This window comes from Podarcis filfolensis (genome assembly GCF_964270895.1).
Source record: "Podarcis filfolensis genome assembly, chromosome: 6".
Lineage (NCBI taxonomy): Eukaryota > Metazoa > Chordata > Lepidosauria > Squamata > Lacertidae > Podarcis > Podarcis filfolensis.
Window position 1 is genome coordinate 59237717 of NC_139609.1, and position 26858 is coordinate 59264574.

Below are 26858 nucleotides of genomic sequence, written 5' to 3' on the forward strand. Positions count from 1 at the left end.
AGTTGGAAGAGACCACAAGGGCCATCGAGTCCAACCCCCTGCCAAGCAGGAAACACCATCAGAGCACTCCTGACATATGGTTGTCAAGCCTCTGCTTAAAGACCTCCAAAGAAGGAGACTCCACCACACTCCTTGGCAGCAAATTCCACTGTCAGGAAGTTCTTCCTAATGTTTAGGTGGAATCTTCTTTCTTGTAGTTTGGATCCATTGCTCCGTGTCCGCTTCTCTGGAGCAGCAGAAAACAACCTTTCTCCCTCCTCTATGTGACATCCTTTTATATATTTGAACATGGCTATCATATCACCCCTTAACCTCCTCTTCTCCAGGCTAAACATGCCCAGCTCCCTTAGCCGTTCCTCATAAGGCATCGTCATACATCGGTCCCTTGCAGACTTCTTTTCATCCCGATTTGCTTACACAAAAAAAAGTGTTAAGGTCACTCCCAGACTGTCCCTGTTTTCAAGTGGGATTCAATCACATACTTGCAGATTCAGGTTGTGTAATTATAGGTGATTGGGAGTTCTTGAGAAACAAAGGAAATCAATAGCAACTCTCTGTGATAAGGAAAGTGAGGGAGAATACACTGGGAAGTGCGATAACACTTCCTTTGATGAAACATAATCGAATCGCCCTGCAAACAAATCAGAATGAATGCTCAATAAACAGGTTGTTTGAAAGCCCCCTTCCTCACTAGGACACTATTCCCAATTAGTTATTTCCAAGGAAACAATGTTTAAAACTTGTAGCCCTCAGAATGATTTGGGGCTATATGTCCTATCATTCCTCACCATTAGCCATGATGGCAGGGGCTGATGGGAACCAGAGTCCAACAACATTTGGAGGGCCAGAGGTTCTCCACCACTGCTCTAAGATTTCCAGTGTATTTAGAACAACAACCAGAAGACATATGCTAAGGAAATAGGAACACCACAGGGATGCGTACTCAGTCCGCTCCTTTATATTCTCTACACGTACGATTGTGTCGCTGCTCACCCTAGTAATAGGGTTGTCAAATCTGCAGATGACACAACCGTGATTGGGCTCATCCCTGAAAGGGACGGTGAAACGGATTATAGAGATGAGGTGGAGCGGCTGACAGAGTGGTGCAGAGCTAACAACTTGCTCATAAATACAAGGAAGACAAAGGAGCTTGTGGTGGGCTTCAGGAGACAGAAGAGCAATATCCAGCCACTTTTGATTGATGGGGTCTGTGTGGAGAGGGTAACAACGTTCAGATTTTTGGGCATTGAATTACAAGAGGATCTGTCCTGGAGTGTCAACACAAGGGGGCTTGTGAAGAAGGCGCAGCAGAGACTGTACTTTTTGAGAATTCTAAGGAAAAACCATCTTCCGCAGAAACTGCTGCTTGCCTTCTATCACTGTGCCATTGAGAGCGTGCTCACTTATGGCTTATGTGTGTGGTACGGAGGCTGTACTACCCAGGACAGGATGGGGTTGTGCAGCAGAGAGCATTGTTGGCTGCCCACTCTCCACCTTAGAGCAGATTTATGCCACAAGGTGCCATAGGAAGGCACTGGACATAGTAAAAGATCCATCGCATCCTGGTCACTGTCTCTTCGAGCTCCTACCGTCGGGACGGAGATACAGGACGATGAAGACAAGAACGAGCCGTCTTAAGAACAGCTTCTTCTCCAGAGCGATCTCGGCCCTGAATGGGAAGCCTGGACTTTGAAAGTCATCTAATCTTCCTTGCTGTACTATACTGTATTGTTTTAATTAGTGTTTTTATGGAGCAGTCAAGTAATTTCGTTGTCCCTGAGAGGGGGCAATGACAATAAAGATATTATTATTATATTATTATATTATTATATTATTATATTATTATATTATTATATTATTATATTATTATATTATTATAAATGATGCAAAAGCAAATGGTGAAAATATTTGTTGCTACAAAAACCCTAAAGCAAAATTAATGGGAAACATCCTGTTTTATTCTGCAATCTATATATACAGCCAGTCCTATGCATACCTACTCAGAAGTAAGTCCGGGCTTACTTGAAAATAAGTGTGCATAGGATGTAGTCTTAATATTTGAATAGCCTTTAGCAGTGGATTGTTTTCCTGTGGTTCAATAAAAAACCTGCTGGGCTATACACATTATGCAAAATTAATACGCAACCTCTATTTTGACTCAACTGTGGGGGGTTTTGATTTTTTAAAAATAGTATTTGCTGGGATGTAGAAAGGTTGCTGCAGGTCTTGTTGTAATTCTTTGTAGCGCTCCCCTTGCTGTATTTTCTTATTTGTATTAGCAATCATCTATGCCTTAAAAAACAAAACCCCCTCTGAATATACACTCAGAAGCTACTGGGCATTGGGTACATTTTTAGAAAATCTAAATAATAAAAACTCTTACAGAGTTGTTTTTGCATCTGAAAAAACAACCCTCATATAGGTTGAAATACCCCCCTCCCCTTTTTATGGAACTTAATAATAGTTGGAATGACTGCCACATTGTGGTTTCAGATCTTAGAGAGGAAAGTTCCTACAGCAGTCAAAACAAAAGCTTCAGCCTGACTTTGGCATGTGAGGTCATCACATTGATTGAAGAAAAAGATAACTACAGAGTTACTCATACAGACCTGGATTTTCCCAGAACTTCAAAGCGCTTGGGCAGCAATGACACATACCAGGGAAACACACTAATACAATCAAGGCAGATCACAGCTGAATATAAGATTAATTCAATCAATTGGGTGTCTAGTGTGGTTTGAATAAGGTCACTTGTAGCATTACAGGAATGATGATGATGATGATGATGATGATAATAATAATAATAATAATAATAATAATAATAATAATAATAGATTCAGTATTGAGTTGGCATCATTGCAATTCTTACGTGACAAATGTTTTGTAAATGCAGGCAACAATATCATCATCATCAACAACTACTTGCATATAATAATATTCGGAGCCCACTAAGACTTGCAAATGTTTAGTTATCTAGAAATTCTTATGAGAAAGAGAGAAAAGGAAGAAGAGGAAGAAGAGTTTGGATTTGATATCCCGCTTTATCACTACCTGAAGGTGTCTCAGAGCGGCTAACATTCTCCTTTCCCTTCCTCCCCCACAACAAACACTCTGTGAGGTGAGTGGGGCTGAGAGACTTCAAAGAAGTGTGACTAGCCCAAGGTCACCCAGCAGCTGCATGTGGAGGAGCGGAGATGTGAACCCAGTTACCCAGATTACGAGTCTACCACTCTTAACCGCTACACCACACTTATTTTTATTTTTAAAAAATGTTGAGGCTCTCCAATATCTCGTTGGCAGGTTACTCCTACATAACTCCATGATGTTGAAGCAATCCACCCAGCACCAAGAAATCAACAGATATTTGAAGACACATGGTGCATGTATCTTTTCTGCAACAGAAAAAACTACATCTTCTATATTGTTTTATTTTCTGCCCTCTCTCAGGGCCTCCAAAGTGGAAAGAGAACCTTACCATAACCATATCTCATTTTATCCTCATGATAACCCTGTCAACTAGGTTAGACCGAGAAATATTAATTAATTAAATTTCCATGCAGCCCTTCATCTGAAGATCACAGGGCAATTTATTTCTCTCCTGAGGCCAGCTATTGAGCTTTGCTTATAAGAACCTATGTTTGAACAAACTACGGTAATTTGTGTACATACTGTACTTGAGCCCATGAGGTTCCATGCTGGCAAACAAAACTTGTGCCTCTGAAATCCAGTCTCAGCACACACTGGATGCCTAATCTTCTCTACTATAGCTAGTCTTTGCTCATGGGAGGGAAGCAGAAAGGTAGCAGCTTGCTATCCTGAACATCTAGGAAGTAACAAGATGATCAAGCATATCTTAAGTTTAATGATGTGCATGCTTTGCAATGCTCATTAAAAAAAATCCCACTTGAATACCTTAAGAATACTTGAAGCAACATAAAAGCCCAAATCCAGTGAATCTGGAGATAAAGATCAGTGACCACAATTGTTGGAGTCATTGTGCATTCCTTGTCAATGACTCTCCCATTAAGGCTGCTTCCAGATGACATGCTTATTCATTTGTTTACAGAAAGGTTAAGCCACGACAGCTATTTTTTAGCATTCATGTTGATACATTTGTGGGTAGGTCAGACAACAGTGTGTCAAGCAAGTGTTATTCAACACTTTCCAGTGAATTTTCTCGTCATTTTCCACATTGCAAAAAGTCTGATATTTTCGGGAAGCAAGTTTGTTGCACAAGACTGACAAATAAACTTTAATGGGGCAACCTGATTTCACTGGTATGGGCAGAGGTAATATGGCGCCCTGAGTGAAGACAAAATTTGGTGTCCCCCCCCCACCGATATTTCTTATTCTCACAATAATTCTTTTTGATACAGTTGCTTTTTTGTGGATCATCTCTGTAGGTACCCATATAAATAGAGATATCACCATCACCATCATCATGTGCCCCCTTGGTTCTGCGCCCTAAATCTGGTGTTGGTATGTGATTGATATGCCACTTGAAAATAGTGACAGTCTGGATGGAAGCATCTCTGGACTGAATGCTTAAAAACACAGAGAGAGAACTAACTCAAGGAGCCACTTGCTTGAAAAGGCATAGGGCAGGGGCCTGCAACCAGCGGCTCCAGAGCCGCATGTGGCTCTTTTACACCTTTGCCGCGGCTCCGGGGCAGATACTAGCGAGGGGAGGAGGCGCATTGTGCGCCCTGACACTCCCCACTGTGGTGGGCGCTGTACTGGCTGTGACATCGCATGGGGGCGGTGCGTGCGTTAGTCACGCACTGTCCCGACGTCACCTTCCCACCCGCCCGCTACATTGTAAGGGACATGTACGCTGGTCACTGCATTGAAAGGGGGCATGTACGCTGGTCACTGTTTTGAAGGGGAGTGAAGAACACACACACACAAAAAGGTAACTTGTTAATTTAACATTTATTTCTATGAGGAGGAGTAATTCTGAGGGGTCAAACAAAGAAATAATAAAAAAGTGACAAAAAAGTTATTTTTATAATGACGAGTTTTGCGGCTCCCGGTTTTTTTCCTTCAGAAACGGGTCCAAGTGGCTCTTTTTGTCTTAAAGGTTGCAGACCCCTGGCATAGGGAATAAGGCTGCAGATTAGATGCTGAGTTCCACAGTGCAGATTGGCTGGGAAGAGTGATTACATTGTTAATCATCCAAGTTGCAAATATTCACATACACACACCATCCAGTAGCTATATTATCATAGAACTGTAGAGCTGGAAAGGACCATGGAGGTCATCTAGTCCAACCCCCTGCAATGCAGAAATCTTTTGCCCAACATAGGGCTTGAACCCATGACCCTGATATTAAGAGTCTCATGCTCTACCGACTGCATTCTTTCTTTCTTTCTTTCTTTCTTTCTTTCTTTCTTTCTTTCTTTCTTTCTTTCTTTCTTTCTTTCTTTCTGCTGTTATTACCAGTTTTGAGATAGGCATACAGTATATAGACAGGAAGAGGTCAATAGCGTGTCTTATCCGAGATTCCATGGCAGAACCGAACTACTCCTTTTGTGCTTGCAATGCTGCCATTCACAGCTCAGTGCATGCCTTACTTGTTTACCCAAATGAGGGCATGCAGTTATCCAGCTACCTAATTGTGCCTAGCGACTCAGAAAGCTGAATGCCATGTCCCTATCCTTATCTGAACCCACAAATACTAGAGCCTCATTCACGGAGAGGCCACGTTTCCAAAGGAGGCTTTAGAGTTACTAAACTGATGCAGAGCCAGGAAGCCAGGCCGTTGCTGCTTCCACTTCAGTTTGCCAAGCAAAAATAATTTATTTGTAAATCAGATACAACTAATATTGAGGACAGGGGACATTTATTGGAAGAAGCTGTTGTTCGGGCTTGCCCTCTGAGTACATGGCAGGAATCTCCAAAATGATGGCTGCTTAATGTGCCAAATTTGTGGAGGCAGAATTTTTTGCTGCTGCTGCTGTATATACAGACATCACAGGATGAACCAGTGACCATCAACCATGTAGCTAGGGTCACTCAAGGACTAATGAGTTCATGGAAGACTGAAGACTAATACACTCAGAGGAGACCATCTTATCAGGGATTACTGTGGGAATCCAGTATCACACTTAGATGTGTCCAGCTGATGGCAGTCGATGGAACCTTATGGTGAAGGATAGGTAATAAACTGATTGATTGATAAACGTTTCTTACTTTTCCAGGTAGGTTTCTCACACACCTAAAGCACTTGCTGACCTTTTAGGGCCCACGGGCAAATTTGCAAGCTGAAGAAGTTGTTGTGGCACCACAGAGCACACTGTGGCCAAGCACAAACTGCAACCAGTTCCATTAGCCTAATTTCACCAGGCAGAGGAGCTCTTTGGGCACCAATAAAGGTCACTCTAGGAATATGTACACCTATGAGGGTCACATTGGGGGTCCCTGATCTAAAGGAACACCTCTTGCTCCTGTATGCACTTACACTTACCCCATGCCCTGGCGTCTTTAATGAAGGCCCATCTTCAAACCCCCTGAAACTTGACATTCAGCATTTTTTAGCAGTGCCCCCCCCCATCTGCGGAATGCTCCTCTATAAAGACTTTCCTGGCACCTACTTTTGTGTCTTCTTGACCCCAGGCAAACACTTTTTTCTTCCCCAGACCTCTTAACGCCTTTCAATATTATTTAACATGGCCGGTACTATTTTAATATCTGCAGAATTATGACAATCTGGCTAGTTTTATCTTTTGCAGTGGGGCTGAGTTTTGTTTTTTGTGCTAAATGGATTGATTGCTGGGGTTTAATTTGTGCCTATCAATTTTTATGGTTGGCTTTTGTTGTTGTACTGCTGCTGGGTTGGTTTTATCGATTTGTGGCTTTCCAATCAAACTGTACGTTATGTTTCAGTTTTGTCTGTTTTACTCTGGACGTCACTTGCTTTGCTTTAGGCAGCTCATACACTAAACAAATAAATGCCTTCAATAAATTCAACTTAGAAGATGGAAGGGCTCCTAGGGGCCGACAGGTACTGTCTACCAAAGAGCTGAACCCACTGCAGGATGAACTCATTAGCCTTGTAAAGGTAAAGGTAGAGGGACCCCTGATCATTAGGTCCAGTCGTGACTAACTCTGGGGTTGCGGCGCTCATCTCGCTTTATTGGCCCAGGGAGCCGGCGTACAGCTTCTGGGTCATGTGGCCAGCATGACTAAGCCGCTTCTGGCGAACCAGAGCAGCGCACAGAAACGCCGTTTACCTTCCTGCCGGAGCGGTACATATTTATCTACTTGCACTTTGACGTGCTTTCGAACTGCTAGGTTGGCAGGAGCAGGGACCAAGCAACGGGAGCTCACCCCGTCGTGGGGATTTGAACCGCCAACCTTCTGATCGGCAAGTCCTAGGCTCTGTGGTTTAACCCACAGTCCCGCATTAGCCTTGTCAAATGAGGTCAAATGAGGAAGACTAATCAACTCATGGAACAACATACTATCAGTAGGGATTACTTCAGGTATGCATCTATGAACTTTGATGTTTCCAGTTAATGGCAATTTCCTGTGTTGCCAGTTGAGTCCTCTCCCTCCGAGATCCCAACAGCATGACTCCTAAGGGCTGATGATGGGGATTGTCTACTGAACAGTGGATTCCAGGTCTCCAGCACTAAGCACCAGATGCTGAGGACACACCACATGGGATAGCTGTTGCCATTATATGCCTTGTGTGTGAGCATCTCCCTTCTAGAGGCATCTTGTTGGCTGTGGATGGAAGCATAACCTTGGGGTCCACAGATCTTTGGTCTGATGCAGCCGGCATCCTCTTATCATCATCATATTGCTCCTCAGAAACACTGGGCTCAGTCTGCACACACACACACACACACACAGGCACACACTGTTAAGTTATTGCTGTGTAATGCTCAAGTTATGAAATTTTAACGTCTCACCTTTTGCTGAGTGTTTGTATGCTTCATGGCCAATGTAGCATGATGGGCTCCTAAGCCTCCAACACAACTTTTTAATTATTCCCTTTGATGTGGTCACAAGACATTCCATGTCACATTCTATGGTTGCCGTTTGCATTTGATCTTTTGCAGGAAGCCGTTTGATAAGAAAGATCAAGCACGGAAATATAAAACAGAAGGGCATGGGATGGAATAAGAAACCGAAGGTTTAGGTTTTCCTCCCTCTGGGCAGCTGCTTTCCCCTCCACCCACCCACCCTGCCTTTGAGGGGGACGACTAATGTGCCTATAGACCCCTCCATTATCAAGAACTATTTGCTTTCACCACCAAGGAAACAGAATCCTCAGGATCTACTTCAAATTCACAAAATGATGGGAAATGTCAGACAGTAACTAACACTTCATCTTGCGCTATGGCCCTTGATGCTTATCAAGAGCAATTTGGGGGCTTTATAATAGTGAGGGGGGTCACTGGCTGAGGGAATGCAAGGAATGAAGAAGAGTGCTCTCTGTTTTAACTCTTAATATGCCCTGGTCATCTAATTTTGTGTCATTCCCCCTTTCTCCTTCCCTGTCTAATGGCCTCCCCACCCCCAACCTGCTTTACTTACTCTTGCCTTCAGATAATCTGCAGTGAGTTTTACACATACTAGCTACTAGTTCTGCATGAAAGGCACCTTGTTTATCTCAACTTGTTAATGAGTATCAGCTCTTAACACATTTCCTTGTGAAAGGTGTGTGGAAAAACCCTCTCCTGATACCAAAAATGAGTATCAGATTACAGGGCAATCCTAACCAGGTCTACTCAGAAGTAAGCATTTTCAAATTCAGTGGGAGCTTACTCCCAGGTAAGTGGGGTTAGTATTGCAGCCTTAGTATGTAAAATGCCCTGTGTTTGAAAGCCACCTCTTTCCCTTTCCTTATTTGTTAGCTTGCTTTTATATGTGAATAAATAATCTTCTCAACTATTCAGAAGGCAATAGATGCTAAGTAGATATTAGCAGTAAACTGTGAGAAGGGGGATTGTTATTTCCTCAAGGCCATGTACTCATCAATAGAGACTAGGTTCCCAGTGACAGATCTACTATGAAACGAATGAAGTTTAAGATTCAGGACCCTTAATCCCGGAGAGACCCCAGAGGCAACTTTACATTGCTTACAAATTAAAAGCAATTAAAATTAAAAAAATAAAAGCTTAAAAAATAGTCGACCCAATTTGAGTCACACAACAAGCTTGAGACTCAGTAGCACAGAAGATGTAAAAAATGGAGTGTCACAGTACAGCACTTTTAAGCAAAATCTGGAATGTAGTGGTTAATTTTTATTTTTTAATGGTATGATCTGTTAGGAAACAGCTCCATGGAAGAAGATAACAGTGGTTACTCAGGCCACATTGCTAGTTGCGAAGGAGCCCCCATAACAGCTCAAACTTCAGGGCCCCCCAAAATGTAGGCTTGCCATTGTACGTCCCTAGTAGGACACCACCAGAAGTGCCACATCAGAGGACCTCAGTGTTGGAGGTGGAATATAAGGAATTGGATGGCCCTTAAGGGACTTTGTGCCCATTAAAAAAATAAAAAATTAGGGTTTTGTGAATTGACACAAGTACCTAGAACCTGGCCTCATAGCAAAGCAGCCACAAGTGCAGAAGAAGGAGCTGCTAGCCAGTAGCCATAAGAGATTGGTTGAAAGCCAACTGAATAGAAAGCATTGGAGGGGTCATGTATGCAGCATTCTTCTTCCTTTATTCAAACAGGGTTTTCTGTCTCAGAAGATGCAGCCAGGCAAACGCAGGGGCAGATTCTACGATCATTTTATAAACACTTCACACTCATCAAACTTCCCCAAAACATTTGCAGCTCCCTGTCAACATGATGCAATCGTTTAGCTTAGCCTTGGGGGGGGGGGAGCATCCCAAGAATGTTGTAGCCGAAGCAGAGCATCTATTTGCCAGGCTTTATCTGGGTGATAAATAGAGGAAGAATGGAATAGAGGGGACAGCTAGGCAGGGGGTGGTGTCTCAGTTTCCGGTTGTGTAAGACATTCCAAGGTCCCTCAACGTTTCTGAATGCAGGAAGCTAAAAGTAAACAGAGCTGCATTGTGTCTTCTCTGTCCTTAGAAGTATTTATTGTTGCCCATTGTTGGGAGACATAGCTAAATGGCCTTGACTCACCATGGGAATTACTGTTGGCCAGCTCCAATACATTGCTGTAGGTGTCATTCCTATATATTCAAATGCATAGTTGTGTCTCCAGGTGATCTCAGCCCTGCAGGGCAATAGTGGTATCTGAGGACAGATGCCAGCACACCCTGAGGTAGGAGAAAAATACTGAAGGGGGAAATGACCACTCTTACCATGAATTTCAAGGAGGAAACTAGTATGCTTGACATTACATTAAATGCAGCCTCTGCATCCAGCCTAAAAGGTGGTTGTTTGTTTGTTTTGTGGTGTGATTAGTATCAGCTGAGAGGACTGATAATAAAATCAGAGCAGCCATGGGGGAGGAATTTAACCCCCCTTTCTCCCCTGCTGTGTTTCTGAAGCTATTATTTGCTTGGAGGGGGAGGGGGGATTCCCCATTGGTGCTAATGGGTTTTCTGCTGAAGCAAGTCCTAGCATCAGAAGAGGGGTTTTCCTCAGCACCACAGTAGGGAGAAAAGAGTTGCATTCCTCCTCCAGGCCTACAGGGGTTAAAAAGGTAAAGGGGCCCCTGACCATTAGGTCCAGTTGTGACCGACTCTGGGGTTGCGGCACTCATCTCGCTTTATTGGCCCAGGGAGCCGGCGTTTATCCACAGACAGCTTCCGGGTCATGTGGCCAGCATGACTAAGCCACTTCTGGCGAACCAGAGCAGCACACGGAAACGCCGTTTACCTTCCCGCCAGAGCGGTACCTATTTATCTACTTGCACTTTGACGTGCTTTCGAACTGCTAGGTTGGCAGGAGCAGGGACCGAACAACGAGAGCTCACCCCGTCGCAGGGATTCGAACCGCCGACCTTCTGATCAGCAAGTCCTAGGCTCTGTGGTTTAACCCACAGCGCCATATTTCAGATGTAAACACCTACCACTGTAGTTTGGCCCAAGATAAGATGTCTAAATATATACAGAAATGTGGAAATGGATGAGGTCATTGTTAATTTTATCTCTTTCCTTTTCGAAAAACAAACAAACCAAGGATTCTTTTGCAACATGAAGTGTTGCAACTGGGATATAGCAAGGGGAAATGGTAAACTCAAAGCAGGAGGAACAGTCTCTGACACTTCTGTGTAAAGCTCAAATGCACACTAGATTACTACAGTGACCATGGGACAAAGAGGTCAACAATACGTGAACATTCATCTGACATTAAAAGATGGCAATGGTCAAAAAACAGTGGAAGAACATCCCGGTCTCATAGCTGCTGACCTGAATGGCACCAATCAAGGAAGATCTCTGTGTAAAATTGCTGAACTAGAATTTATCAGCATATTTGATTGTATGAATTGGCAGACCAATCCAAACTCCAGCTGAGCAGTGACAAGGCGTGATGGAGCTGCGGCCACATCTTTAGCCCTGTTGCTCACACTGGATGGGGGTGGAGGGGGGTTCAGCACCTCCCCAGAAACTGTTTTGGGATGACAGTTCCCCTTTTCTGGGGAACTGCATTGCGGGAGGGGCTTTAGGACCTCGTGGTAACCCAGCAGTGGGCAGAAGGATGCTGCCCACATCACTAGGGCACCCAGCCATGTCATGCCCCTGGCTGGGGGGCATGGCCACTGGCTGTTTAAACCGTGGCATCTGTGGGGCGCGTGGCCTCACTCCGTAATGCTGTGCTAGCAGAATGGCAGATTGAAGAAGCATTGAATTGCATCATTAGGAGTCAATAGTGATAATTCCAAAATCCCTATCAGGGCAATCTTTTTATAAGGCCAGCCAAAATGTTACAGATGTACACCTTCTATTTCAGCATCTATACCCTTGCTAAAAACTCTTTTATGCACCAGCTTTATGCAGGTAATCTTTCCATAATAGTTAGCTGGTGGTCTCTGATTTTAATTTTTACCTCGCAGGAAGGTAAACAGCATTTACACGCACTCTGGCTTCCATCACGGTGTTCTGCTGCACCAGAAGTGGTTTAGTCATGCTGGTCACATGACCCGGAAAGCTGTCTCCAGATAAACGCTGGCTCTCTCAGCCTGAAGTGAGATGAGCGCCACACCCCAACATCGCTTTTGACTGGACGTAACTGTCTGGGGTCCTTTACCTTACCTTTTACCTTTACAGTACCTATCTTTTATGCATAAATAAATAAATGTATAATGCCAATGGTGCCTAACACACTCTCTTCCACAACATTTAAAAGCTGTGATCCATTCCACACCTATCTAGGAATAAGCCCCACTGAACACAGCTGGACTTGCTTCTGCATAAAGATGCAAAGGGTTTGGTTGTACATCTGCAGAGCATCATGGGCCTTGTTCCATCTGATAAAGTGTACTCCAGTCCATAAAAGTTGATGCCATAATACATTCGTTAGCCTTTAAAGTGCCCCAAGACTCTTTCATCTTTTTCATTTTGCGGGGAGATTAGCATCTGGGCACTTTCCTTGCTGGCTCACTAATCTTTCTGCTTCTGGATCAGCTTTTTCGTAGCTCAGCAATGAGAAAATTTTGTATTTACATACATTTCCACTTAACAGCTCTGGTTAGGCTGAGAGATTGCAGGCCTCTATCCCACTGAACTGGGATAGGAAGCTTAACTGAACCCAATGGGATTGACTTCTGAGAAGGCATGTGGAGGACTGCCCTGCAAATTTATCTGTGCCTGCCTATGTGAAGCAGTGGTGATAGCAATAGCTATTGTTTGTAAGCCACTTCAGGATTCATTTGAATGAAAAGAGGCATAAAAATGCATTCAATCCATCTATCTCTATGCATTGCTAGTTCTCACTGTCCTGGCCCACAGCAGCAGTGTCACGGGTGTCAGAAAGTCAGCCCTGCAGTATTGCTGCACCACACCAGCCTACCTTGTTTGTTGTTAGCTGAGAGGTTCCTCAGTCTTTACCTTTTGCCCATTCAGAGAGTAGAGCAGCCATGCTCAAAGAGAGAGGGAAAAACCAGACAGAGAGAGTGGCAGGCAGTAGCTTGCCTTTACATTTATAACTTTGTTAAGATCTTGCCTGAAGACTGTTTGTGTGAGAGGGGACTTTAGAGTGGACGGGAGCCAGGCATCAAGAAAGAAATCTCAGCAAGCAAGCCTATGTATTATTTTATTTTTTGTAACAGAGTGGAAGGCAACACAGAGCAGAAGGTGGATTGCTATCACCAATATGGCCTCCAAGAATGGTTTTGCTCTCACTGCCCCCACCCTGACAAAGTATTCAGGCATAACAACAATAATAAAAGAGTTTTTATAAATACCTGAACCCGGGGAACGGAATAATCACATTACATTCAACCTGTCCATTAGTCACAGAATCTTTTGTCCATAACAAACGGATAAAAAGAATTCAGCAAGACGGATTAGAAATGGCTTCACCGATAGATGACTATGGTGAAATTCTTCTGTAACAAGCGTTAGCAATCATGACATCTCCTAGACCATAAATTACTCTCCTGATGCTTTCCCTAATGGTGCTAATGTGTTTGTCTCCCATTTTTTTTATTTATCACTGAAACTGGCAGGATTAGATTATTTGCTATTGTCCCTGTTCTTCAAAGGAAGGGTGAATTTCACACCTTGTTTGATTTTTTTTTTTTAAGCTGTAGGCAAGGAGTGTTACTATCTGGTATGAAAACTAATTAAAGTCAATTATGCCTCCGTCTGACATCTCACCCAAGCAACCAGCTTAGCAGAGTTGGGTCTCAGAAGAGATGAGGGCTTCCTTGAACAATATTTGACTGAAGATCTGTGTTTCTTTCTTTTAACGAATCTGGGAAATGTAAATGTTGTTGTCCAAGGTGATGACTCTGCCTGTAGAGTTCAGTGGCGGCTGTTTCACACATTCCAGTTGTCAATTAGCACAATACTGAGTGCACTTACTTGGAAGCAAACTGAGATGATTAGGGACTCAGCTATACAGCTCAAAATAAAATGTTTTAAGTATATTTTAAGTGCAACAATAATAATAACGTGACACTCGATGAGGATGGGGAGCCTTATGGAAACTTCAATGCATTTTTAAAAACACTTTTAAAAAAAGCATTTTCATAATTTTTTTTTTATATGCGTGTAGATTCCACCTAGGACTTATTTCTGGGTAAACATGCAAAGGATTGCAAAGTGAAGTAAGACTCTCTGTGCTCATTGGGACACCCTGTCAACAGTGTGCATAGGATTGCAGCCTTACAGACACAATCTAAATCCTGGCTTCTACCTGGCAGGGCTTAATGGAATGGCATCTGGGATAATAATGTGGGAGGCAGGCAAATCACTGCACCACCCTGGATCAAACCCAATGCCATCATGTGATTGCAATGGGGTCAGCTTCAGATCCAGTGGACCCACTGAGGCTGCATTATGGGTCCTCACTGAGCATCCTTCATCATTTTCTGTGCTGCCCCTTCTGGCTAGATTTTCAGGGCAGGTAAGCAGGCTGGATCCATTCAGAAAGCTCATCCCTCCTCCATTCTGTGTGCTAGATTCTTTTGACAGTTTGCCTCTGTGTGAGCTGTGCTTCCCTAGACCTACAGGACAGAGTCATTACCTTTGCTGGAGGGCAAACCTTGTCATTCTGCACACAGGAAATAGAAAGAGGAAGAAAGGATTCAACTTTCAACTGTGCCTTTCCTCATGCAATACATGCACACTGGTTCCTCATTTGCACATCTCTTGCGTCATTGTTCTGGGGGTTATCGCACTTCCCCAGTACTCAAAGCATGACATTGTGCAGCTGGGAAAATGCAGTTATTCACTCTAGACTGCGTAGGTGTCGTGGGCACCTACTGGAGGTTGTCTATGATGTTTTGCGTAATCAGCAACATAATTTCCCCTCCCCTTTCATGTTTGTGCCATTTTAGAAATGTACAATGTTTGATTAATAAAGGGCTGTGTGCTGTGTAGATCTCATACAGACTGATTTAGTTGAAAAGGGAGTAAACCAGTCATACTGGGGGGATTATAGTTCGGTGACAGAGAACATGCATTGCATGGGACAAGTCTGAGTTCAATCCCTGGCATTGCCAGCCATAAAGATCTTGGGAGATGCTATAAATGGTTCCTGCTTGAGACCGGAAGAAATATTGCCAGCTACCACAGACATCACTGGGCCAGATGGACCTATAGCTTGAGGGGTGGCAGGGAAGTGATGTGTGACTGTGGCAATCTTTCTGGTTTCTGCCACATGGAAGCAGCACAGTGAGCGACTGCAGCATGTGATCTCGATCAAGATTCCCTCCTAAGGAGACACCTCTTTGTCTGGATGGAATGATGCATAAAGTTAGTCATGCTCAGGATGCCTTGACCACCCTGAAGCAAGATGAGTATTGAGTGCTCTCTGTATACATTATGGGTCTGCAAACTGTGCACTGATCTCCATTGTTTTTGTCTTTTTTTCTTTTAAGGTCTGGGTGGGGTACCCATGTCTGTTTCTTCTGGATTCCAGAACTGAGTTCTTCAGCCTGGGGGCGGGGGGAGGACAAACCTCTCTTCTCCAAAGCAGGAACCACTGCCTGATCTAAATCCCTGGCAAAATTCCTTTCTTTTGAGGCAACTAGGCTATAATAAAAATGGAATAGCTAATTCTGGTAGTTATATAAAATGAAACTTCAAAGGGGCAGCACCTGTGTCCCATTAGGGATGGGTTACACTGGCAGACTGAGGTAGAAAAACAAACAAACACTCCATCTGGTACCATCTGCTCCCAGGCCCAGTGCGACTGGTGCAGTCAGAATAACAAACCAGCTCTTGAAAATGGAGTCTTTGGATGCAATTACCAACGACAAGTTGCTTCTTGACTTGGCTGTGCTGAGATTAATATTTGGAGCCTGTTTAGGCTCTAATTGTGTTTGCCTAATCAAATTTTACAGCTCCCCTGTCTCCTTCAAGTGATGAGCTAAAAGAAACCAGGTTTTGCATCAAACCCCAGGCATTGCAGCTGCAGTTCTTCAGAATGGAAACCCCAAACCGATTCCTTTTTTTGTGAACTGTCCCTTGTTCCCCGCTCAGCCCCCCCCCCATTTTTTTTACCAGAGGAAAGGCCAGACCCAAGCATGGTAAGCCTTTGAAGTGCTGCCTCATAGCTTTAACTCTGGTGCTTCACTAATGACACATCTGCATGGTGCTTATTTTGGGGAGGGCATATGCCTGGGCAGCACATCCAGCCTGTACAACCCATTCCAAGGGATCGGTCTCTACAGGTTGACTAACCGCAGGGGTAGCCAACATGTTGTCCTCTTCATGTTCTTGGACTACAACACCCAGGGCTGGCCCAAGACATTTTGGCACCTGAGATGAACCACATAATCCACTCCCATGCCAGAGAAGAATGGGTGAATGAAGATCTACACCAGCAACAAGGGAGGAACAAAGATCTGCTACCCCTGTGGATTCTGCCACCTGAGACAGTTGCCTCACCTTGCCTCATGGGTGGGCCAGCCCTGACAACACCCATCAGCCCCAGCCAGCATAGCCAATGGTCAGACACCATGGTAGATGCAGTCCAACACCATCTAGAAGGCACCACTTTGGCTACATCACCAAAGTTTAGGGTTCTATCATGGTTTCTGTAGCCTTCATGGCAGACTTGAGAGCTTGGTATGTTCACAATGTGGTGGGAGAGAGAGTTACTTGTTCCCTTCCTGCAAACACTCCTTATGTTCCCTTGTGGACAACTCTGAAAGTGAGGGTGGAGTGGCTTCCATGTGGCCACATGCTAACTGAGAAAACTGAAGCCCAAAGGACTTGCACAAAGGGTTTATTTTATTTGAAATATAACCACCAGTCAGAGTAAGTGTGCAACACCAGTGGTGTAGCATGTGGGGGCCATGGAGGTGGTTGCCCCAGGCACAAAATTTCAACTCTTAGTGCTGCCTCAATACAGCTATGCACTTCTGTTGCTGGGCTCCATTGAAAACAGCTTCTCCATGTGAACCAAGAAGTGACCTCTCCAGACAAAGGAACAACTCTTTCCTTATCTCTGTTGGCCTGGGCACTGGCAATCCATCATACGCCACTGTGCAACACACCCACATTCATATACATCTTGTGCATAACATGCATGGTGATTCCTACATGCAAACAAATGCATGCTCTTTCACTCCTGAAGCACAACTGTAGTGGTGTACCACTGAACACACATGGCTCGGTCCTTTGCATGTTGACTCAGAAGTAAGTCATACTGAGCTAAATGGAACCTTACTTGAGTAAGTGCATGCAGACAGATATTTGCTTTGTGTGGAAGGCTTGCCAGTTGCCTTTTGGATCTATGGGTCGAAATATAAACATTCACCAATCTGAAGTGGACAATATATTCCTCTCATACAGGGACTGAGATGAAATCAGATAGCATCTTGCTGGCTGCCAAGGGGCTGATCTTGCCAAAATGGAAGGCCTGAGTTGGACCAGACATAGATCACTGGTCTTGTGACCTCTTGAACCTTGTAGCCAATGAAAAAAGTGATACAATATGAAGAGAAAATCTGATAAGCCTGAAGGCATCTGACAGGGTTTCCTTGACATTCTTTGGTGATTGAATGTGTGTGCAATTTCTGATTACCTGAGGAAACTGATGGAGAATCTCAGAAAATCCCACCCTTTTCGTCCCCCCTTTGTCCTTTCACTCCGCTCTTGTTTATCTATTTGTTAATTAAGTTAAGGGTGCCTTTGTGGAATTTGGGCATCCTGGGGTGGGGCTCTGGGAGACTGGAAAGACTCTGAAAGGGAGCCCCCAGCTCTATGAGAAAGGATTGGATAAATTAGGAAAGGGAAAGACTGGATATATGATCAACCACATATTTTTATTTCAAAGAGGCATTTAATTTACTTATTTTATTTATTTGTTACATTTATATACACTTTTTTCCTCCAAGGAGCTCAAGATGGTGTATGTACATGGTTCTCCCCCTCCCCATTTCATCCTCACAGCAACTCTGTGAGGTAGGTTAGGCTGAGAGATGATGAATGGTCCAAGCTCACCCAGTGATCTTCCTGGCTGAGTGGGGATTCAAACCCTGGTCTCCCAGGTCATAGTCCAACAGTCTAACCTTTATGCCACACTGGTTCTTAATTAACAAATGAAAAAGTTGCATATTCTGTAAAATTAAACACAGGTTTGAAAATGCAATCAGGCACAAAGTGCATTATATATTTAAGTCAAATATAATCCAGAAACACAGGTAACTTTATCTATGGAGTGTGGGATACAACTTCGTTCATGTATGTAGATATGGAGTATTACACAGGTAGCTGTCAGTGTGCAGAAATATTCATCCATACATACAGTTGTATGCATAGACAGACAAGATAATGTGGCATGATTGCAATGCACATATGAGGTGTACTGTGTCTCTGCAGAAGCACACGTAGACAGTGCAATCTATCTCTTTATCATGTCCTGGGACTTTGAGGCCAAGTTTTCAGAAGGAGCCGAACATATTTTTTTGGCAGACAGACGGCTTCATTGTAATGTTTCATCCTGACAAGCAGTTTCCCATCACCCTCAGCAAAAGGTAAAGAACTCTGCCACAATTGGTAATTACGATCAAAGACCCTACGAAACAGAGCTGGTTTGATCACCGGCTTAAATTGCTTGGTTTATGTTTTCTCTTGTCGCCTTGGGCAGTGAGATCCATCAAGTATCGCTCTCAAAGATGGAAAAGTTCTCAGATGCACTGTTGAAAAATACACTCCACATGCTGCTTGTGGGCTTGCAATAGGACTCCAGGCTCATTTCCTTAGAGATCACAAGCAGGTGACAAGTCGTGCGATGGCTGCAACAACCATTCATGTCATCTTCTCTGTTTCAGAAAAGGCCTCTGTAACGAGCCTCAAGGCACCCACTCCTTTTTGTGAATGTCATTTCCCTGTTTTGTGCCTTAATTTTCCCTTCTGAGAAATGGGTGTTATATGAGTAACCCTCCCTCCATAAAGAGCATTAGGGACCATAATGGACGCCATTGTGACACTACAGACCTTAATGGGAAGGGCTAGATATAGTTCAGTGGCAGGGCATCTATGTTGCATGTAGACAGTAGGTCCCAGTTTTCATCAGAATTGTGGTTGGGGAGTGAAGGGTTAAATGCCTCTCCTCACATGCTGCAGCCCCAATGAACATCTTCTCCCCCCCCCATGCACACCTGCTATCCATTTATTTAAAATGTGGTTTCTAATGAGCCATTTAACATCATGTCTAGTTTGGTCCTTAGACTTCCCTTGCCCTGTTCCCCTGGTTTTTCTGCCTCACTCTATCGCCAGACCCTACATCCTTTGTCCTCTTCCATGAGATTCCTAAGCAGCAGAAGCAAGGAAGATCTAGCAAAAATGCTGTCTTTTGCCAAGTAGAGCCACCTAGGTATTACTTCATGGTAAACCAACAAAAGAACTTCTACGGAATGATCTGAATATTAACAAATGTACATGCTGTACACTTCGATTGTGTACCTTGGATGTTTCTTTCCTGCCTTGTACTTGAGATAAAGGCCTGGAACTCAGAGCTTCATGAACAAAGGCAATTAACACTGCTATAATTAAATACTGCTGGGACTTCGGTTGCTTCCAGCCTGGGGCTTAATGTCACAAACAGGTCATTTATATACTGTAAAACTAGCAACAGAATGGTGAGGCTGTTTAAAAAAGAGTGGGGTTCCATGGGGAGGGTAAGTCCGGATGAGGAAAAATGTGGACCGACATTTTGAGGCTGATCATGGAATCATAGACTTGTAGCACTGGAAGGGTCACTGAGGGTCATCTAGGAATCTCAACTAAAGCATCCATGACAGATGGTCATCCAGCCTCTGTTTAAATGATGCCATGTGGAGACAATGAAAAGCTTGCATGCATGAGGAACATCAGTCCCCCAATAAACAGCTAGAAGCATCCTTAATCTGAGCCATGGACCATCAAGCTATTTTTGCCGCCTAAGGTTGGTCCCAGAATAAATGGCAGCACCTCTGAACATGTGCAGAGTAACTTGGCTTCCCTGTTGAGCAATCCCAGATCTGAAAGTAAGAGTTGGAGTTCCTAAATCAGACAGGCTTTAGCCACTTGCCTCTTTTTAAAAATTAACAATGGAACCCTGCCAAGTGTTTCTTGCAACTTGACCTTAAATATGTTTACTGTTAAGTTTGGCTGAATTTGCTGGGATGAACTTCCGTGTCAAGTGTGTGTGGCACCACAGCAAGCTGCTGTGTAAACTTGGATCATGGCAGTCACTTTAACCAGGTGGAAGCCATAAACGACTACACTTATTCTTCTTTTTGCATATATGAGAGTAGTGATGGTATTCTCGGTATTCATCTGTTTTTGAGGGTCGTAGAGCACATGAATCCCACACTCTTGAATGTGAGACAAAGAAATGCTGGCAAAGGCCATTAAGATGCAGGAGAATTGTCTGAAAATTACACACAGACCTGAGGTTTCTGGTTTTCCTGTTCGTCTCAGAGCTCTGGTGCCCTCTGCTGTCCATATTATCCGTGATTCATAAAGGAAAGCTGCTAAAATAACTTCAAGGATGCAAACCTTTATATAGATCAGGAAAGGTGAACTCTGGGCTCATCCACACTTCCTTTTATCCCTCTGCTTTCCCCCAGGGAAAACCACTCTTTAGCACTCAGTCGGAACAAATGGCAATTTTGGTTCTCTCTGGATTGATGTTTGCTCCGATTTAGCACTAAAGAGCAAATTTTCACTGGTAAGAGAGTGAGGCAAGGGGAAAACCAGCCATGGGAATTGTACAGACCCTGCTGATCTGCCAGTGGTCCCTTGTCTGCTGAGCAGATCAATGGTCAGTGAGGATAACAAGATTGCCATTTGTTTCAGTGGTCAAAGGCTCTTTGCCTTAATGGTAGGCAGAAATCAACCAGTGCAGTTTCTTTCCATCACTGCAAGTATCACCTGTTGAATTATGCCTGCCACATAGCTGCTAAGGCACAGAGCCTCTGTGCATAACAAATGTGGCAACCTTGGATGCAAGTCGATTATAACTCTTTGCAGGTGTCCGTAATGTTTTCCTGGTTAGGTTCAGAAATGAACATGCATGGAGTATTTTGATTGAATTTCATAATCTCTCCGTACGTGTCTCTTCCTGCCCACTTTAACCAAGTCAGGTGGGAGATCAGTGAAAACTAAAGCCACCCCACCCCTATGTATATAAAATGGATGCCCTGAAGTACTAACAGAAAATTTGTTCTAATATTATTATTATTCATTGCAGTTGCTAGTTACCCAAAACCAGACGGTCTCTCAGTGACTCACAGCAATTTAAAAATATACATATTTTAAAAACAAAAACACAACACAACTTTATAACAGTACTAAATGTTATCCAAATCACAAATCTTCAATTAAGGCATTGCAATCAGAACAGGATATACCATCAAATGCCCCAGAGAAAAGGACAGTTTTAATTTGGTGTTGAAAAATATTAGAAGCAATGGGACAGAAGAATATCCTTTTTAATATCATTACAATAAAATAGAAGAACTCTTGTTTAGTATCTGGGAGGCAAGAAAGTATGCAGACAGCAAATCCCAGTGGATTTATTCAGTGCCACTAAAGAGAATGGTCTGGCTGGTCTTGTCCTTCACAAATTCTGCTTTGTTATCTAACCCTATCTAATCTTCCTCCCCAACTCAGTTGTGCTGTGGTGTTTCTTGGAGATTGCAGACACTTCTAAACTTCCAAGTAAGATCTTAGAATCCCTCAGTGGAAAAATACTAGACAGAATTTCAGAGGAAAGCAAATCCTCTTTGTGAAAATATTTGCAAATGTGTACCCTAACAGTTCCTGTGGCTGGGTTGCAAGCTGGCTCTGTTTTCGTTAATGGTTTATTGAAAATATATAAAAACTTAATGAATTTAACAAGCAAAAAACAAGCACAACTCTAAGGGGCAGCAAGTACGCCCAGTCAGTTTTCTTAAAGGATTAGATCTTGGGTCTCCCATATCCACATCTAACAGTACCCTCTACTTCGAGAAACTACCGAAGTGACTTGTCTTCATTTTCAATCAGTGCCAACTGCAGGTTTTACAGGTAGCAAAGAAGACTAGACCCAAGGATATACCAGCTTTTCTACAACTGTATCAGGTAGCCAGAGGGGCAAGAAGAAACCTAAGAACATAGGAAGAGCCTTCTGGATCACTGACTTCTGGATCACTTGCTCTTCTTGTATTAGCCAACCAGATGCTTTGAGAAGCCCACAAACAGAATCCAAACACAAGAGCATTTTCCCCTCTTGAATTTCCAACAACTGGCATCCAGGAGCATCCTCTCTCCAACACTGGAAGTCAGACATAGTCACCAGGGGTAGTAGTCAATGATTGCCTTGTCCTCTAAGAATTTGTCTAATCCTCTTTTAAATTTGTTTTATCCTCTTGCTTTTTGTAAATCACTTTGAGGGTTGTTGTTTTTTACAGCTAAGCGGTGTATACGTTTTATGAAATAAAACAACCCTATTTTAAAGCTGTCTAAGTTTATGGCCATCACTGCTTCATGTGGCAGTGAGTTCCATAGTTTAACTATGTGCTGTGTGAAAGAAATACTTTTGTTCACCTGTCCTGAATTTTCTAACATTCAGCTTCATTGGGTGTGCCTGAGTTCCAGTGTTATGAGAGAGGGAGAAAAACATTTCTTAACCTACTCTCTTCATACCATGCCTAATTGTACATACATCTATCATATTGCCTCTTACTTGTCTTTTCTCAAAACGAAAAGTGCTGTAACTTTTCCTCATAGGGAGTTGCTCCATTCCCTGACTCATTTGGGTTGCCCTTTTCTAAGCTTTTTCCAAATTCTACACTCTCCTTTTTAACCCAGCTGGGTGCCATGCAGAACTGAGGTCAAGCTGGTGCAGGCAGCTAAGAGAACTGATGCCACTCTGGGTATTTAGTATTCAACTAGAAGGTCTTTGAAGAGGAGGTGGAAACCACATGACATTTTCCCCCTTCCTTCATAATACACAGGCAGAAAAAGTATGTTATATCTCTCCTCTTTTCCAGATATGGAACTGAGGTTGTGTGGGCGTGATTTGTCAAAGGCCACCCACAGAGTTCAAGGGAACCTGAACCCCAAATCCAATGCTCTGTCTGCTAGACCACACAGCCTCTCAGCGCTGGCCCTCCATATAAATTGACCCTGTCAGATTTATAGAGGTAGGATCAAAGAGTATGCTTTTACTTTGAAGTTAGCAGGGACCAGGTACGCTACTACTTAGCACAGGTCACAGAAAATCTCCTACTAAAGATACGACTGTTACACAACTCTCAAAAACAACATTGTGGAGGTAATTCCAGGGTCACTCATGTCAGTGACATCATGGCACTGAAGCTGATGTGACCGTACCAGTATCATTGGTTGGTTATATACCCCAAGAGAATGCTTCATGCTGGGATGGTCTTTGCATGAGACCTCTCCTAAGCATTGACAGCTCCCACCTTCTCTGCTAACGGCTCTCTGCAGAATGATACTTCTTTTCCGTTGCTATCAGTACTTTTTGTTCTGCTACAAAATTACAGTCCGAATATTCATCCTACAAGGAAAAAAGGCATTTCCCAGCACGGCTCTACCATGTTGGGCAGTATTGCTGGTCATGCAATTGTTAAAAGGTGTCAGAACCCTGCAAGTGGTGGGGAGGGGGAGGGGGAAACCTTAGGATGGAAGAATAGTCAGGAAGAATATCCATTGGCTTCAGGAAAGTTACTCTTATCAGATCCCCATCTGCAAACATGGCAGCATTAAGGACCTACTGAACAGGACCTACTGCAAAGATGGATGCTTAAGCTCTCCAGCGCTTTGTACACAAGCAGACCTATACAGTGGATGCTCGGGTTGCGAACGTGATCCATGCGGGATGCATGTTCGCAACCCACAGTGTTAGCAACCCGTGTCTGCGCACGCGCAGGTTGCGATTTAGCGCTTCTGCGCATGTGCAACTGCCAAAACCCGGAAGTAACCCGTTCCGGTAATTCTGGGTTTTGGCAGTCCGCAACCCAAAAAAAAACGCAACCTGAAGCATCTGTAACCCGAGGTATGACTGTACACCATTTAATGCTACTTTGTCTGTAAATTAGTATTAAGGCCAAAGAGAGATCTGCCATCAATTTGGAGGGGGAAATTATCGAGAAAGCTCTACTAGTGTGAATGTTTTTCCGTATTCCCAATTATGGATGGTGGCTTTAAAAAGTGGGGATATGAGCACTTTAAAAAATAAAGTTAACTTAATCAAGAGTTAATATTTAAGACTAATAATATGTTAGGACGTGGGTGGCACTGTGGGTTAAACCACTGTGCTGCTTGGACTTGCCGATCGAAAGGTCGCGGTTCGAATCCCCGCGATGGGGTGAGCTCCCGTTGTTCGGTCCCAGCTCCTGCCAACCTAGCAGTTTGAAAGCACATCAATGTGCAAGTAGATAAATAGGTACCGCTCCTGCGGGAAGGTAAATGGCATTTCCGTGTGCTGCTCTGGTTTCGCCAGAAGCGGCTTAGTCTTGTTGGCCACATGACGCGGAAAACTGTCCACGGAAGCGGACAAATGCTGGCTCCCTCGGCCTTTAAAGCGAGATGAGCGCCGCAACCCCAGAGTCGTTCCCGACTGGACTTAATTGTCAGGGGTCCCTTTACCTTTAATAATATGTTATTGATGGTTGGCTTACACTATATGAAGCACACTGTCCATGGCTGAACTTACAGATTTGTAAAATTTAGGTAAGGAAGAAAGTGGAGTAAGCATATTAGATCTTTGAATTAGAATTAGACAATAATGTAGTACAAAATAGAAGGAGAAAGTACCTGAACTTCTAAGTAAGGTGTGTGTACATATTAGCTATATTGGTTATAAATGCAAAATGCTGTGCTGGAAATATTGGTATTCCACCCCCTCACTCCCGTGAGCCTATCTTAAGGGAGTGGCACTTCAAATGCCCCATGAACCATGGAGGAATCTCACCCAATGTGAGCCCCAGTTGCCAACAAGACAGACAAGGGTGCAATAACTGTAGGGGCTTCATTGGGGCTTTTGACAGCCTCATCTTCCCTAGATAACAAAGTCCCATATCCACCCAAGATATCAGAATGATAGCAAGTCTTCCTTCATGACTTCAGTCTTGCCTTTCTCCATGTTAGGGACCTTTTCAGACATGGACGTAGCCAGGATTTTTTTTGGGGGGGAGACATTATGTTTTGGGGGGCAGAACCAAGTTATCTGCAACGCAATTGGTCAGTTAGTTAGGTATTTCTATTTATTTACTTCTATTGGTGGGGGCAGCTGCCCTTCCTGCACCCCCCTGGCTAGCCCATGTTTCCAGAGACAGCTGCTGTGGACACCCAGAGTACTACAGCATAAACAACAACTCTGCATTCCACAAAGAGCATACTGAGACGGTGGCCTTATTTATTTTTGTAGTAGATAGCTTTGTATGGTGGGGGGGGGAGGAACTGCTGTGAGATAAACAGCAGCATTCTTTAGCAAGCTGGGGGGGCAGGATAAATAGTTTGCTCACCTCCTCTCCTAATGCATTGTTCTTTATAAAAACATATCACTGCAATTCCTTACAGACCTTGAATTGTGCCCCCCACCTCCCTGTCCCCAGCTCTTTAAAGACAACTTTTGATCGCGTTGCCAATTTGCTGCCAGTGGCTGACCCTTCATATAAGTTTATTGAGGGAAACATTTTGACACATTCCTTAATCCAGCAACATTCCTGTGGTTTGCAGCCTCTGATCTTTCCTCTCTTTTGTCTCATTTTTCAGTCTTTCCTTTCATTCTCTAATTTCCAGGCAACACCCCCCACCCCCGTGCCCACCCACCTTGCTTGCTGAACTCATGTCTACAAGTTGCTTAAGAGTCTGGCCTTTGGCCATGTCATCCTGAACCTTTCTTGCTCCTTTTCTGGGTGCTCTGCGAGGATTCCTGCTGTTGCATTTAACAGCCGTAGGACTAGCAGAAATTCAGCCAATGATGCTTCGCTTTTGTCAGCATCCACAAAGATGAGGTAGCAGGAGGAACTCAGCTGCTGGGTTTTTGCTGGACATACCGCTGTTATAAGGCACTGGGATCCTGCTGGGTGGGAGAAAGGGGATGATTTCATTGGATGTCCCAGGTTATTCCTTTATTTTCTATTTGGTTGATTTCCCTCCTCTTCAGGGCAGTGTTCATACTCGCCCCTCTTTTATCCCCAGAAGACTTCTGTAAGGTAGGTTAGTTTGAGATATTATTTATTTATTGAAACAGTTCATGTACCACTTTAACTACAGTAGTGCCTAAGCAGTTTACAAACGTACAATACCAAAAATTTAAAACCAGTTAAAACTATAATTAAAATGCTGCTGGAACAAGAAAGTATTCAGCAGGCACTGAAAGTTCGGTGGGGAGGGGAGATGCCTGGCCTCAAGTGGAAATTGAACCCACAGTATAAATGCACAGATCTTGGTAGATACGAGTCCTGCATCCACAAACAGCAGTTCCCCAGAAGATCTCAGTGAGTGAGTGGGCAGGGATATAAGGGATTAAGCAGTCCTTGAGGTAACAGACTCCAAGGGTGGCATTCAACTGTGTTTTACTTAGTTGTACTGTATATCCAGGGACGCGGGTGGCACTGTGGTCTACAGAGCCTAGGGCTTGCTGATCAGAAGGTTGGCAGTTCGAATCCCTGCAACGGGGTAAGCTCCCGTTGCTTGGCCCCTGCTCCTGCCAACCTAGCAGTTCGAAAGCACGTCAAAGTGCAAGTAGATAAATAGGTACCGCTCCGGCGGGAAGGTAAACGGCGTTTCTGTGCGCTGCTCTGGTTCGCC

At 43.8% G+C, this 26858-nt stretch overlaps 1 long non-coding RNA gene across 1 annotated transcript in view; it reads left to right on the forward strand.

Moving 5' to 3' along the window:
- Positions 1-26858, forward strand: part of LOC310764063 — a 436509-nt gene that overhangs the window by 48981 nt on the left and 360670 nt on the right. The gene's annotated exons all lie outside the window — the stretch shown is intronic.